Source organism: Hetaerina americana, unplaced genomic scaffold, assembly GCF_022747635.1.
Source record: "Hetaerina americana unplaced genomic scaffold, ioHetAmer1.1.p SCAF_10, whole genome shotgun sequence".
NCBI lineage: Eukaryota > Metazoa > Arthropoda > Insecta > Odonata > Calopterygidae > Hetaerina > Hetaerina americana.
Genome location: NW_027286070.1, coordinates 76,863,503 through 76,878,695, shown reverse-complemented (window position 1 = coordinate 76,878,695; position 15,193 = coordinate 76,863,503). Strand labels below are relative to the sequence as shown.

Sequence of the window (15,193 nt, the reverse complement as noted above, 5' to 3'; positions counted from 1 at the left end):
CCTAAGAATTCATAAATATTGGCACCGATACTATAATGGTTAAAACAAAAGAGTGAGTATTACATAAAAAAGAGCCAATTCGAGATGCAAGTCATTAATTGGCAGTAATAACCTGGCATGGGTATGTGTTCTGGGTAAAGAAAGAGTCATAAATGAATAAGGAACGTTATAAGCCTTTACAAATATTTTCAAATAATCCCTAGAGTTAAGCATTAAGCATCATGTTTCAAAAATATTAAGGTTTTCAAATCATCTTTCATGCCAAAAGTTATGACTAGGAAATGCACCTTTGCCTAATTGATACAATGCCAAGAGTGACTACTCCTCTCTGGCAAATATATAAGCAGTTTAACCTATTCTGAACGAAAACTGGGACTTCATCACGAAAAACAATTACTTTGAATGCCATATCTTCATGTATCAAGCTAATTAAGGCAAAAATTCACCAGGAATAAAGGAAAAAAATCTTTACTGTGGATGTCACGCACTGGATCATCAGAAGCAGTTGCATAATTTACTATCACAGAGTAAATATTTCCCTACTTAAATTATTACTATGCTGTAGCATTTCCCTTAAACATAATTATCACTGAAAAGCACTACATACAACAGTCTAGTATAATAAAAATCTAAATGCAGAAATTTCACAGTATAAAAATCATTTGCGTTGATTGGAACAGATCGATTGCTGGTTGAGTCGAATAATTTTTACGCTGTGAAATTTCTGCCCTTCGATGCACATAAGGGATGACTTCATCAAAGTAACTGTTGCAGCATCTCCCACAGCTATTTGAATATTTAATGGTTACAGTACAATTTTATAACATAGAAACCTCACAGCTACAGATGATAATAAATTTGTTGAGGATGCCAAAACTCCAAATAAATTGTACTTCTACATGCGTAAACCATTTTGATTTGCACTGTGCTCTTTTTAAAAATAGGAAATAGAAATGCTTCAAGCTTATTTTCTTCTGCGCAATGATGAGCACCAACTTGCATAAATTTGAGTAATTTGTGAAAATTATCTCTAAGTATAAATAAACTGATAATTTTTTGGACCTACTTGAGTTCACTATGCAAATATATGCGAGAACTTGTTAATTTCCATGACATTTTCTCAGTAACACTTGTTTAACTAGAATTTAAAACAAATGAAGTACAGTCCTGGACAAATAAAATGCATATTTCAGGGATTGTCAGAATTCATTAGGCTAAAGGTGACAGAACTTTTATTTTCCCAGACCAAATGGGGGAACTCAAAGTTTATGTTTATATCAAAGGTTTCAACATAGGGTAAGTCATATTTCTGAAGCATTAAAAAAAAGCATAATCATACCTTCAGATTCATACCTTATACATGAAGAGGAAATAATACATAGGTACCTTTTGACAAACCCTCAAGATATGAAAAAAATTTCACTCCGGATAAGAGCCAAATGCTAACGGCATATAAAAAATGTTGATACCTAATAACACTTGGTGCAAATAAATTATGGAAAACTATGCCATGGTGTGAATTGCAGATTAATAATACAAGCATTTCAAATATGTTATCCAAATGGACATAAAGCCTAGCTACTTCATTTATTTGCTTCAGACAGAAAATAAATCATCTTTCCAAAGTTAATATCCCCACTTAAATACGAATGTTCTTAAATTCTAACACTAAAATAAGGATGAAAATGATTAAGAGATTAAGATATTTCATTACGCAGGCAAAACTTTTTGATCATGATTTAATTTGATGATTACATACAAAGTATAAAATAAGAAGAAGTGGGACAGGGCCGACCTTAATAAAAGAAGAAACTTCAGATTTTCAATAACCCTAGACAGCTATTGAAAGCATTGAAATTGTATACTCAGCACAACTAAAAATCATGCACAATGTTCTAAAATCATTCTAACATACCTCAGTGCAATGACGAATGTAAAGTAAAGGAAATCTACAGTTATTAAAAAGAATTATCATAACAATGAAAAAAATTAAATGGTAACAGAATTCAAATATAAATGTGGCACACAGCTGAATTATTAGGCTACATCTATTCTGGTGCATCTTTTCTATTGCATCCTATTGACAAATTTCTGATAAAATAAACTAGCCCAGTTACATCTGTCTGATAGGTCATGCCCATAGTTATACATATATACTGATTTGAACACCAATTCATTCTTAGCTGTACATACAAAATGCTGATGCCTGTAATTCTGGCACGTTTAAGATGCTGATTTAATTTTTAACATCATCGACAAACAGGTCAAGACACGTACCACTGCTGCTGCGTAACGACTCGACGTAAACAAACGCAACAACTCTCGCTTTAGTTTTAAGATGTGTCGCTAGATGGCACACTGTGTATCGCTTCGATCCGTTGAATGGTTTGCACAGAATGAAATCGGTCCGGTCTTTGTTTGATCACACCTTGAATAGCATTGCTGAACTGCTCTCAGGGACAAAACAAACTCGGAATTGTTTAAAAATGACTTCATTCCAAGATGGCAATCTTGATTGTAATTCTATTAAAGAAGAATAAAGTGTCCTTGGGTGGAATTACACCGAGGAAATGCCATGAGATGAGTTATAATGAGATATGAGGGAAAAAGATGATCCGCACACTATTGAGGAAAGAGTGTGTGCAAGTGAAATCATGGCGACAAGAGCTTTACCTGCCATGAGTTCATATTGAGTTATCTTCTGATTGTGAACAGCAGAAAAGAAATTGTGACAGTGAACTTCTCCAGCTGAACTTGACGTTCATTTACTGATATATATATTTTATTCCATTTTTTTAAAACATAATTATTACAATGCTTAACTATTCTGTATTTCAATCCAAAAGTCAAAGATCAATTACCTAGTCCAAGTTAATTTCAAATTTGGTTCACCAATTGTAATTCCATTCTTCATATAGTATTTATTTTCCTTAATTGTTATTATCTGGCACAAGATCTTGTCAAATTATAATAAAATTGCTGAAGGCTGTGTACTGGGTAATGTCATTGGCAAGCTTGATTCATTTTATAAATATCAATATTTTGTTAAAGCAACAAGTGATTGTATTGATTTGTATCAAAATTTTCTTTAACGTGATTTTCTCCCAAGTATGAACGGACTTCTGCAGAGCACATTCTCAATTTACATCCAAGTAAATATTTGCTCCATTGTAACATACTTGCCGCAAAGAGAGAGCCAAGTTTTTCCCCATAATGCCTATCTTTGAAACTAAAAAGCCTCATATTTAATTAATACCTTACTTTCACTATATGAGATATCTATATCATGTTTATTCTTTGATTCAAAATAGTTTTGCTTTGGTATATGATTCCCTATTTTGACCTGTGACATGCATAATGACAAGGTGATGGCATATAGCTGCTCTATGGCAGTGAATCTTTTATTTTGAAAATTTTACTGGATAAAAAACTTCTTCTTCAAGTCTAGTCTAGCAGAGAATATCTATTATCACTAAAGATACTGAATTTAAGTGTTTCTTCAGTTTTTTCTACATAGACACTGCATCCAATATTGGCGAGGAAGAGATGACCCAAGAAAGGTGGTGATGTGGGTCAGGGGATTTAGACAGAAGAGAAAATGGGCAAATGGATGCATCTATGTATCATGGCAAAGCATTGCTTCCCCTAGAGAGACTCTGATTTTGAGAGCAGTAGAATCAGACATCATTCATATTTTCTACTATGCTCTCATGCCTCAAATCATTTTTATGGTCAATTACAAAATTAACACTGCAAGTAATTGTGAGAGCACCATAATTCATTCTGACATGATGACATTCTTCCTTTGAATGACCACGGTAAAGTTGAGCTTGATTCAGATAGAATCAAAAGCAAAATCATGGGAGTTGTGGAAGGCCAATAGATTCTGTGGTGGATATGTAAAATTGTACGCACGTGATATAGAAATTAGGTCTAGTGATATTAAGGAAAATAGATGATTCAATCGTGACAATTAAGTATGCATGTACATGGAAGACTTCTAATTTGAAAATGCTATTTTCCCAAGAGGGTTAAATTAAAAAGAAACCCGAAAAAGAATGGAATGAAGGCTGATAAGACTCCTGAACTTCTTCATACATAAATAACCGCAAGTGATACTCAGACAAGTGGGAAGAGCGACTCTCAACTATTTTCCATGACACATACCACAGTTTGACAACTTTTCTTCGCACAAAAACCTTTCAATAAATACAGGCATCTAGGCACAAGATAACATCATTCTCACAACAATTATTCATGTAGGCTACCTATGAAGTTGCCATTTGCCTTTAGTCTTGGCTGGCCTCATATTGGCTCACTTATACACACTGCCTGTAAATCTATGGCATTGAAATTTGAAGCTGATTAATGAGCATGCATTAGATAATAGTTGTTATATGCATTGGCATGCTCCAGAAACAAACACCTCACAGGGTTCCTTTTGAGTCTGATTTATGATCTCTTTCGAATGCAATTAAAATCAAAATGACTGAGGAATGGAGCCTGACAACTGAAAATGAGCCTAATAAAATTTGCTCACGACAAGAGACATTTCTTTTCACAAAACACTGTGAAAAAGTGGAACATTTTTAAAACATATCAGAAAGATCATAAGATCAGCAACTGCATACAGGAATCAGAATGCACTAGCGTTCTATAGGTTTCTATATTTAGCTGTTGGCTATATGGCTCGGAACCTAGATTATAATCAATACCTACATGATTTTTTAACTATATATTACTAGTACATTTTTCAGTGGCCAAATTATAAAATAAATTCCATATTTAATTTATAACAGAGATACAGTTCTGAAAAAAAACTTGCTCACTTCCACAGGCACTTGAAGCATGCTTCTCTTGAACCTAACACTCAATTAAGTTCTATTTCAGCAGTTGTAATTTTTCAAATATACATTTGTGACACTACTGACATATCACACTTCCAATGTGATTCTTTTAGTTGAATGTACTTGCCTAAGTGAGCCAGGTGAATTCATTTTTCATGGACATGGATGAGGAATCAACAGAAAGGGAACTCTATGATAGTTCAATATAATAGTCTCTCATGCTTTGAGCCTGCAAAATGCTTCAAATAGGGCATGCAGAGCAGCCAAAATCAGTCAATCAAGTCAATTCTTCATAACTTACCGCTAAAAAGCTTGAGAATCATATGCAAGCATGAAATTATTCAAAGTAATTATAAGAAATGGCACGGACATAATATTTTAATGCATTCACAGGATGCATATTTGCACATGTCAGATTTGCATAATAAACTCAAACTATAAGGTTACCAGTGACAGCTAAATATGCTGTGTATGAGGCCGAACCAGCTTTGTTTTCGGCAACACAGGTGAAGTTGCCCATGTGTTTCTCTTTCAGGAAGGGGATTGTGAGGATTGACCCTGACTCCCCAAGTGGCACAGAGATAACTTCCATTGTTGGAGTGACAGGGTTTCCATTAAGATTCCAATGAACCACAACCGGAGGGTCCCCATCCACTATGGCACAGTGAATACTCACAGCTTGACCCGCATTTCTAGACTTCTCTCCAAATGAAAATGGAAGGATCTCCGGTGGTACTGGTTAAAGGAAACATTTTTTTACGTGTGACCTAATGTGAGCGGAAAAGTGCAATCCTATTCAATCTCGCAGGTGTGTGTCTAGTGGAACCTTTGTTCTCCTGAGATTCTACACAGTTTTATTTGTAACTTCACACACACACACACAAAGTGAAAAGAACACCAAAATTGAAAAGGTGATATATCTTTTTACGGCACAACAGATATGGTGCTTCCATAAAATTCAATCAAAAATGTTTCAAAAGAGTGCAGCAAAAATATGTATGCAATAAAATAATATGCAGCAAACGAATGTTGTACTTTCATAGGCAAATGATGCAATGAAATGGAAGGGGAAATTGAACATATTTTGTAACAGTTTGTACAAACATCTAATGTTGCATGTATATGTAATAAGTGGGGATGGAAAATAATATATATAAGCTAAAGATTATTTTATTCTAGTGAGATAAGAAAAATTTCTAATCATGCCTTGCTTGCTTGTCTTCATAAAAAATAAAATGTTTTATGCCAAACCAGATTACCACGACAATGAAGAATGAGCTTGCTCAATACAAGAATTCTACTCTGGTAAGATTATAGCACAATTTACATTAAGAGTAGTAGTTTTATTTTATAGGAGATGAATGGCCAAACAACCAAGAAAAATAAGAAAAATTTTCCTCTGAAGCTATTGTGAATAATTTTTTGTATTATAAGAGAAATTTAGTCTCAATTCAGTTTTGTTTGGTATTTCAAAAATAGCATAGCATCCATCCATTTATTACACTTTTGAAAACAGTGACTTACTCTATGTAGCACAATGTCAAAATAAAAGAGTAAGGGTTTATTTTCCTGATATATAATCCATGTGTCATGTGAAATAGTTGGCAAGTGCTATGTGATCTTCTCTCCTGCATTGCTACTCTCTTCCAACAGTATTGTAAAGTGAGTTACCACCGAGGTAAGTATCAGTCAAGAAACTGACAACTTTTTCAACCTGAATAAACAAGACAATCTGTGATTTAGCTTGTGAAATATGTAGTAAGCACTTGAGATCATGCTTTGACAGGAAGACACTGGCATTGGCTGGTAGGTGAATGAATTAACTTAATCCATGCGCTTAATCAACTAAATTAAGTATTTGAAGATTAAATCCTCTTAAATTAAGGTTGAAACATAGAACGAATGATCTATATCTTTTGTACACTGCATTATGCTGTTTTATAATAATCTGAGAAGTGTTGCAATGATATCTATTATTTATTTTTGCTACATTATACCATCTGATGCACCTGAACGATCAATGTTAAGAATAATATGTCCTTATTTTTACAGAAAAACAAAGCATTTGGGATATTTTCAGCAAGAGGGCATATTTAGCTGGCTAAACACAAAGAGAAAACTGTTACTTTCAGAATTGGTACTCATTGCATAACAATCACACTGTACTGAGGTAAATATCATGAAATTCTTACATCATGTAAAAAATTTTACTGTAACGAACGTGCATATTTGTATATTTACATTAACTAATAAATGAACATCAATAAGCTTTTTCCCTTTTCCAAACGTCATTTCTTTTAGCTGTTCCTAAGGGGTAATTTTTCGCTTCACCATCGCATTGAGTAATACAGTACTAAGTAACTCCCTCCAAACAATGACAGAATCAGAATGCCTACCACCAACTACACTAAACTGTTTCAATACTTTTCCACACTGGCTTGTTACACAATAACTGATACAAATTCTTTGATAGGGAAGAGACTGAAGGGAGCGACAACAATATACAGCAACAGATTGAATTGCTTTTCATAAAAAAATTCTCAAAAGCACCTCAAGCATAAGAAAACACAACATTTGTTTACTGGTAACCATGCCAAGGGCAACGTTTAAGTTTGCTGCAGTGACTACCTTTGACAATCAACAGAGAGGTGGCACTTGAAATGCCAGCATGATTCTTGGCAGTGCACGTGTATTGTCCACTGTGCTTGGCACCAACTGATTCAATGAACAGACTACTGACTCTTGCACCAGTCTTGAAAGTCGACACGCCACTTAGATGAGAGATACTGGAGTCATTCATTGACCAAGTGATGGCCATTGGGTCATCTCCCTCTGATACCACACATGTGAGCTGAAATAACTGGCCAGCATTCAGAGGCTCAGGATTCATCAGAGGAAGAATTGAGGGCTTGACTGCAAAAGTATTTCAAAGGGGATTCATCCCAGGGCACATCATTCAAATCCAAATTGTACGTAGACCTATTGCTTCAAGTTTTCCAGGAATAACATTTATCATAATCTGCTGAGTTCCCTTCCATTTTTTTTTGGAACATATGCTCGACTAAATAATTCCCTGCAGCTTCCATATATACTATTAATAATATTTTGGGTCCTTCTACCTTTCTGAATCATTAGCCCTTGTTCACAAAACGTTAAAAATAACAGTAAAACTTTAACAAGTCTACAAAATACGTGGGCCATTCAATAACTCCTTAGAAAATCAAAGGGATGGCACTGATAGTACTGGAAAAGGCTTGCTTTTAGTAAGCCTCATATCTCACTAGACTGCTCCTAAAGTTTCAGTGTTATCCATCACATAGTTTCATTTTCATAGCCATTTAAAGCAACAAACCTTTGTTTATTTAGAAAAATTGAGTGAGCTTGGTGGAGTGATTGCACTTGTAGGCTTAACACGAAAAGAGATCAAAGCCGAGTTGGATGAAGTTCATGGCACATCTACTCATGTGTATGTCACTGTTAGTTAGCATCTGGGAAAATGAGTTTAAACGTGGCTGCACATCCATAAATGATGAACATTATTTGGGATGTCCAGCGGAATTGACTGCCTCTGAAATTATTGAAAAAATCTACTATGCTTTTTGAGTGATCAAAGAATCAAAGTACATGAAATGATTGAGGCCACAGGCATATCACTAGGTAGAGTTATCAATTTTGCTGGAAAACTTGGTTGCAAAAAAAAGTTCAGCAAGCTGAGTGCCACGCTTGCTCTCAGAGGAGAGTAAATGCAACCGCCGTGTGGTCGATTTGGAGGATTATTTGGTGCTTTTTCATCACAACCCTGATGAGTTTCTGCATTGATACGGAACTGTGGACAAAATATGGAGACACTAATACACTCCAGATAAAAAGAAGCAGTTAAAAGAGTGGGTTTCTAAGGGAGATCTGGCTCTGAAGAAGGCACAGATTATCACCAGCTGAAAAGGTGATGGCCATGGTTTTTTGGGATGCGCAGAGAATCAAATCAATACCTAGCAAAAATGATAAAGAATACATGCAAAGTATTATGGGCTTTCATTGCATCAGTTGAGCAAAAAAAATCAGGACAAAACATCCTCCTTTGGCGAAGAAAAAAATTTCTCCCCTCAAGACAATGTACGGATGCACGCCCCTGCAGTTTCAATGGAGAAAATCATGGAATTAAAGATCGAATCATCACAACAAACCACTGTATTCACCAGATTTGGCCCCCAGGGACTTTTTCTAATTTCCAAACAGCAAAAAACGTGTTTGCAGAAAACAATTCATGCCAAACAAGGTCATTGCCAACATAGATGCCTGTTTTGCAAATATTACAAAATCCTACTTTTTGGATGGCTTTAAAAATTAGGAGAAATACTGGGAAAAGTGTATCAAGGTAACAGAAGATTATTTTGAAAAATATAAAATCTACCCAAAATTATTCGTTTTTCTATATTTTCCAAAGGAATTGAATGACCCACGCATTAATGTAATTCCAAATATGACAATTTTGATAGGTAACTAAACACAGTAAGAGGGTCTTACCGAGTGAGTCTTTCATTCTCGACTCCACTCGCCCATTCCTCACATGAAGTGAGATAAAGATAAGTTGCCCTAATGAACTGATAAAAGCTATGAATACACATGCGTCATGTGTCACCTAATTTTTTTTCTTCGACAAACGAGTACAAGATGGATTAGGTGAATGAAAAATTTAGTTCTTGAATACATTTTAACTAACTTCACTCTGTAATCCCTAATGTAAATGATCTTAGTATGAGATGGATTTATTATACATACACAAAAAATCTACACAAATGGCTATGTATTAAGCATACTGACTATTAACAACTAATGAATTCCTACTACCAAGGTTAGGTACTTCATTAATTATTCCTCCATCTTTTAGTCTGGATTTTCAGGGAACTCAAACATTTACAATACTAATGTACTGAAACTCTAGATAATCAAATACAGTGTATAGCATCTAAGTAACTTTCCCGTGTACATTTTACACAAAGGCATGCATTCACAGCCACGAACATCTTAATTAGGTATCTATTTCTCATTTACCAAGTTCAGTCACAGTTACATCCTTCACAAAGAATTGATTGTGACTGCTATGGAAACGTTTCCACCTTGATAACACATTGGATGTATATTTTTAAATTAAATGTAATGATGATCTTTAGTTATAGACTTATATTAGAGCATGCCAATATGTGACTTTGGTTTATTTACCATTCCACTACTCAAGTTTTAATTTTTCCATGAAATGAAAAAATCAAGTCTTGCACGTAACATTATTTGAAATGCATTTGAAGTTACATATGCTGTTGAATTTTGTTTCACCAATGAAACCATTAAATAATTACTTTTGCTCATAATAAAGATGTTCAAAAAACATCCAAGCACTAGTTTTTCTAACAAAAAAATCTCTGCATTTTTATTCTAGCTATTCATGAAGACAACCGGAAAAAAGAACTGCCTTCTCTTCATCTTTTGAATATTTTCTTGTTTTCCCCACATTAGGCTGAAAGGAGTGAAATAAGAGTCGCAATAGCTTCTTCCAGATGACCATTTACAACAGTTGGACATGATCTGGAGTGCCATCAGAATTTGGGCTAGCACCATAAGCCAATACAAAAAGCTATTTTATTCGAAAGATAAAATCTGAAGATGTGTTAAGGGATGAAAAACAATAAACACATGACATATCACTGAAAAGCAGCCAAAACTCTGCCATTCTTCTCTTCCCTCCTGCATACTGTTTCCAATATCACTTTAATAACACCTATTTTCTTATTTTAATATCACAGAATAGAGTTTTGGCAACTTTAATTTGTCCACAACTGTACCTCATTCTAAACAAACTCATTAGAATGGCAATTTGGCATATTTTTTCACCATACATCAATTTCCAATGGTATGACTTGCATTTTACAGCCAAAATGAAGGTAGTCAAAAGGCATTTACTCATCACTTCACCTACATTTGCTTTTCACTTAGAAACACCAATCATCTAACGTTTTATCCAGAGAACGAGCATTTTTACTAATACTAATTTTTTAAATTTCACAACAGAGTATTAGTGTCAATAACTGTGACTTAAATGAATTTCCACAATATTTTTTATGTGCAAAAGAGATAATCAAGGTATTCTTTCCCTCTACTCAAACAATACGACCAGACGGTTGCAATGTGTTAGTGGACATTATCTTCATTCATATGTTGAAATGTAAGTATGCATTTTATCTATCATAAAGATCACTAGTATCATGCTGAATATTCAAATTCTATTGAAAGCACGTGGAAATGCACATTAAACTGATATAAGCTTCAGGCTTCAAAGATCTGTTTATAATTTAAGAAGAGAGAGACCATAAAATTAAAACTAAGATAACAAATTCCAAGGAAAGAGCAATGTGGCTCACGTGTGTACCCTGACTTCAATTGCTTGTGTTGCTAATGAAGTTCTCTTTTCTTCACTTACACATTCATATTATGAAAGAATGTTAGGTTCTTTAGCATGCGGCGTTCAGCAGTGTTTTTGAGGTTTGCTATTTCATTAAATCCATGCTGGAGGAATATATATTAAGAATGGTCATCAAAAAGAACAGTTTGAAATCCTAAATGTAAAACCTGATGAATGATGCAGCACTTTAAGAGCTCTATTTTGCAGGTTAATGACATTTTTCTCACTGCTAATGGTTTCAGATTCAATCACGCTACTGACAGTACCATTTTTTCAAAACTAATGCATCAAAAATTAAGGCAATAAGGTGTTAGATCTACTAATCATCTGCATGCCCTCATCCAAGTAAAAGCCCCTCTCTTTTTGTTAGTGAAGTCTGAACTTTCAATAAAACTCACCAGCAGAAATCCACAGGGAGAATTAGTTTTAAGGAAATATGATGAAAGGTATGGAATAGAGTTAGCAAGAACAAATAGTACTTTGGCACACTCTTTGGCAAAGTTCTGTCCTCTAGCATACCATTCACGACCAATTCAGCAGAGTAGGATGTCTCTCCAGCCCTGTTCCTCGCAACACAAGTGTAGACTCCCCTATGGCCAAGGCCAACTGAGCTAATGGTGAGGATGTTAGCACTTTTGCCAAACATGGCCGTACTGATCCCCATGTGAGAAGAGAGCATTTCACCATGGAAATGCCAATTGATCATGACAGGCTTATCCCCTTTAGAAACATAGCACTGCAGTTGAACACTCTCACCTGCATCTATTGGCCCATCAAAATGGAATGGGGTAATATGTGGGGCAACTGAAACACCAACACACCCATTAATTTGAATTGTGACATGTTGGCTAATCAATGCAACGAAGAAGTCTCTATATAAAATTAAACCTAGAACCTCATCTGCTCAACTATGACATGTAGAGAAATTATCTTAAAAATATTTAGCAATGGCATCATACAGCATCAAAAATGACAAAACATGAAAGCACCATCAACCAGTCATGCGCAAAATATATTAGAACTTACCTGAAGGGTGAGGCTAAACTGAAACAAAACCTCGAGTGTGAAGAATGGATTATTCTCTTGAAAGTACTGAAAATTAATGCACCACCTTTCTCAACTAATGAGCCGTTCATATTTAAAATGCATGTTTATAAGTCAAATGTTTCTGCCAACTGCCAATAATATTTTGCAGTTTTCTTTGTTTCATGTTTGCATATCCCTTCAAAGAATTTTTCACTTAATGGCACTAGGTAACATCATTCTGTTTTATTAAATTTTGGTTGAGCTCTTTGAGTACTTATCATAAAAAAATTATTTCATCTACCAGGAATCATAATATAATGGAATACATTTTACATTGTATGAGAACAATTGCACAAACGCTTGGAAATTCAATACGTCGCATATTTTAGAGTAATTACATTTATATAAGTAGTTTTTAGAGTCCTCGAGTTCAAAAAGGTGGTCCACCACATTTTGTCGTAACATATTATCCACATCAGCACAAAAAATGTTAAAATCTATGATACCTTTTAAGAACTGAGTCAATGGATTACATTGGCAATCAGAGAATATATGTTTAAAAACTGAATTGATGTGAAAACTATTGCATGTATTCAAAACCATACTGAAAGAGATGTCATACATAATTAAGTACACAGTTACATTCATAGGAGTAGGTTGAAGCCATAACTCAACTAGATTAGCATGGATAAGTCAAATATGTTTTTCACACCAACTCTTCATCCATTCCTTTAATAAACTACTCACAACTGAAATAATTCCCTGGACTTATCACTGAGAAATGCAATAAATATTTCCAATAAAAATCAAAGACATTTTACAAATTCACAAGCAGCATTGAAGAGTTATTTCATGGACTGGACCCCAGGTATGATTTTTTAAATAATAACATGAAGTAATTGCTAATATATTTATTCTGTGACCCTGCAATTGAATTCTTTCCCAATATATAATTAACTTGCAGAGCACTTAATTGTTATATTAATAATTTACCAAATAAGAGTTTGAACTGAAAAGGTATAGCTTGTCAGCACAGCCATGAAGCAATTGTAATTAAAATCTCGAGTTATCAATAGTCTAATAATATGCACTATCCCAGAACAAAAAATGCATCAAAAGTTCTGCAAGACATAAGAGCACTCTGAAAAACTGACAAAATTAGCCGAACTGAAATGAAAAACTGTGTGCAGTAAATCATTACTGAAATAAATTTAGTACCAGGGCATAAAACATCTTGATTTTTAATTTTGCTAAGCTGCAAAAATATGAGTAGTACCTAATACACAAAATGGCCAATACCTTAAATGAAAACACACATCAACCGCTATCAAATTTCATTGAGAACCAATTTTACACGTAGACATCAAATACACTTACTTCGAAGCTGAAAATGAAATAATTCATAGTACCCAAATAAAATATTAATGAAACTTTACACCTATCCAAAATTATTAAATTTTAAAAAATTGCTTGGGTATTAACTGCAAAAAATACCCACAATCTTCATGAAAAGGATTTTTCAAAGACACACATAATTATTAAAACACAATATATTCATCAATGTTTGAAATGCTGCATATTTTATAATCTTAATTAAGATCCTACATATTTTAATAAATAAAATTTTAAATTACAATTAATTTTATAAGGAAAAGTTTTAATATTGCTTTCCAATGACTACATGAAATTACATATATTCTGTGAACTCAGCAATAATATATTAATCATTATTTGATCCCAAAATATTTTATCTTTACTGCATTTTAAATATTATCATATCCTAGTGCACCATAATACATAATCAAATACATGGCCTCCCAAAATTCTCACTCAGGGATCTTAATACACACACATTTTCTTGTCAAAATATAAGAGCATTTCATGATTTAAGATAGAGCATACACATATTTTGTTTCTGAGCCAGCTTGTTAAGCTATGCTATGCTTTCAAAAATTTTCCTGTCAATTGCTAATTAAGTTCAAGTCATGTCAGTGATACAATGCTTAGGTTCTGCATGTCATGTAAACTATCTTTTGAAAGAAGATACATTCAGAGTATCAGTAAACCTAATGTTGTGATAGTTGTAATAAATGTAATTAAATTACATTAAACATCAGTGTGCATAAAACACACCGAAACATTCCTTTAGAAAGGGAATATTTCAAAGTAATTGTGAATAGGTAAAGAAGTGACCATATTGTATTCTTACATCCCTGACTTTCCCATCATGTTATACATGAGTTGAGGTAATTTTATTCTTATGAGGACATATTATTATGTATTGTATCTAATTGATCTGGCAATGGGTTGTTTTAAATGATGAAAATCACATAAGAGACATTGAATCCATAAAGTGAATAACAAATACACAGTACATAAAATAAAATCTGCACTATCAGGACAAGTAACCCAATGCTACACAGTGTAATATGCTCTATTGTAATTTTTTCACCTTGCTTGAGACCTGACTTTTAGCAATCATAGTTAAGATTAGTATATCTGATCAATTGATATATCTACCGGTAAAGATTTACTAAACATTTTCAGTTGTTTTATTTCAACATCCAGTTGATAAAATTTTGTCAATTTTCACGCTTGTATTTTTATTTCACAAGTAGTAGCAGTGAACTTGCATTATATGCACTGGCAATATACAAATGAAGAATCACTGAGAGAGAGAGACAGTCACAATAATTAGATAGTCTAACATCTAGAAGAAGTTCCACGACCCATGAAAATCATGGAAAACATGTCCTATAAGACTGCCTTAACCAAGCAAACATTTTCTCTAACTAAAGTCCCTTTGAAGCCCTAAAACCGATCATAATCAAAACTTAAAATACATGAAACTCAGCAATTATGCATT

The 15,193-nt window shown here is 33.9% G+C and overlaps 1 protein-coding gene across 1 annotated transcript in view; it reads right to left on the bottom strand.

Annotated features, from left to right (window-relative positions):
* Dscam1 (Down syndrome cell adhesion molecule 1) overlaps positions 1 to 15,193 on the bottom strand; it is a 333,929-nt gene that overhangs the window by 118,416 nt on the left and 200,320 nt on the right. The window lies entirely within an intron of this gene.